This window comes from Fukomys damarensis, unplaced genomic scaffold (assembly GCF_012274545.1).
Source record: "Fukomys damarensis isolate Sample0158 unplaced genomic scaffold, DMR_v1.0_HiC HiC_scaffold_21, whole genome shotgun sequence".
NCBI classification, from domain to species: domain Eukaryota; kingdom Metazoa; phylum Chordata; class Mammalia; order Rodentia; family Bathyergidae; genus Fukomys; species Fukomys damarensis.
This window is the reverse complement of record NW_022900933.1, coordinates 16,099,054-16,101,021: the sequence shown is the minus strand read 5'-3', so window position 1 is coordinate 16,101,021 and position 1,968 is coordinate 16,099,054. Positions and strand designations below refer to the sequence as shown.

The following is a 1,968-nucleotide window of genomic DNA, read 5'->3' as shown; positions in this document are numbered from 1 at the left end:
TGAGCACCTCAGTCTCTCAGTTGCTTGCTGCCTTACTCTATGGGAGATTGGAAGAAAAGCAGAGAGATGACAGATGATTGGCTCGCTACCTCTCTGAACTTCAGTGTTCTCATCCAGAGAGGGATAAAACTCTGTCACATACAACGTGGCTCAGTAGGCTGTAGGGGAAAGTGCTTTGAGACCTGTCAGGAAGAATACTGTCACAGTGGATTTTAAATTGAGGAGCCTGGGCTTTTCTGGGTAGAAGGTGGTTTTCTGACTCCTTCATTCACTTTTTACAACCACAGAATCATGGATCCTGAAGGAACTTTAAGAGATCACCTGGTCTTCTGGCATAATTATCAGTATTTTGTAGATAAGACTGTTCTAAAGGTCCTTATTTGGACATATCTGTCATAACATGGGACAAATGAGTCCTTTACCTCTATCTGGCTACAGCATGACTTCCAGGTGCATGCAGGTGCTCCAGCAAGTCAAGGGGCAGGACAGTGGAAAGCCAAGTCTCTCAGAACAAGTGTAGATTGTGCAGAGTTTCTAGGCAGAAGGTCCTACAAAGCTCAGATCCAGCAGGCTTGGGGAGTGTGTGGGAATCATACTTTGCTACCCTCCTGAGAACCCTGGGGATGCATTCAACCCTTGGGACTGGCCACAGGGGAAAGTAGATCCCAGGACATAGTGTATTCTTCAGCGATTTCTTTCTTTAGAGGAATATCTCCTTCTGACTCATCTTAAAAACAAAACAAAATACATTAAAGAAGAGCAGGACTACCTCTGCTGACTTTTGCCTGGCCCTGTAAGACTTGAGCTCAATCAGGCAAAGAGGGATTGGGGCTTGGACCAGAAAATAATCAAAGGGGTATTTATGGAAGACAGGAAATATTAAAGCTTCCTAATTCTGGTCTGAGTTGTTAGATTTCTAATGGCCATGTGGGCCCTCAGCAGGGCCTAAGGCGGGTATTTCAATTACCTTTACACCACTGGAGGCTGGTGAACCAGAAAGTGCAACTCAGTAGGCTGTTAATAAAGTGCCTTGTAGAAGATTGTGCATGATTTATCGTATCCAAAACCAGTTTTCTTTGTGGAAGAAAGCTACTTGTGCCTTCCCCCAAAATCACACATACACGCACACTCACTCTCTTTCTCTTTCCTGGCAGGCTCCATGGGTTTCCAAACATTTCGTCACCGTCTCTTCCTGACCTTGGTGTGCAAGGAAAGAGCCGCATGGCCTGTTGGTTCCAGCAAAGCCAAGGGGGCGCCCGCCTGGGTTGGGGGAGGGTGGCGCCCGACTCAGGAGTGGAGGTGAGGTCTGCTGGAAATCCCCAGCCTCGGCCGCGGCCGGAGGTTTAAAGACGCCTTCGTCGTCCTTATTTGGTCGCAGGAAGTGGGCGGCGCTGGGCCTGCTGGCTGAGAGACCGCCCCGAGACAGTGGTGCTGATGAAGTGGTAGAGCTGGTTCCTGCTCCTCGCGGTGGTGCGCGCGCCCGCTGGCCGCTGGGCACTCTGTGCACCCAGCCTTGAGTTGTGCAATCCTTTGTAGCACGCCAGAGTCGTCCTCCTTCGCTGTTGCCTCTCGCCCTCTCTCTCTTTTTTTCAAGCTGTGAGCTCAACCGATGAGTCAGAGCCGTGCAATCCTGACACTGCATCGCAGGACTAGGGGTGACTCGAAGGGAGGGAGAGCACTCCGAGAGGCGGACAGCACGGGTGCGGGGCGTACTGAGGTTTTTTGCGCCGTGAGCAAGCGGGGGTGACAGCCTGCACGTCCCGCCGGGGCCCTGCCAGCAAACTTCCCAGGTTCGGGAGGCGCAGGCTGGCGGAAGCCCCGCGAACGCCGCAGGGAGGTGACGGCGCCTGTTTGTTTTTAAAATCGGTGAGTGCGTGCAGGCTGCTGGAGTCCCGGAGACAACCTAAGGCGCGGCCCGCGGTGGAACGGGGACAGTCGAAGCCGGAGCTCCGGCCAGAGCGGGGTAAG

General features: G+C 52.7%; 1 protein-coding gene across 2 annotated transcripts in view; it reads left to right on the top strand.

Annotated features, from left to right (window-relative positions):
* The first annotated feature begins 1,417 nt into the window (after positions 1–1,417).
* The window catches only part of Mideas (mitotic deacetylase associated SANT domain protein), a 38,091-nt gene continuing 37,540 nt past the window's right edge, over positions 1,418–1,968 (top strand). For both annotated transcript variants that reach the window (XM_010645457.3, XM_010645455.3), the window contains exon 1: positions 1,418–1,963. The gene's annotated coding sequence lies outside the window, so the exon portion shown is untranslated. The remainder of the gene's footprint in view (positions 1,964–1,968) is intronic.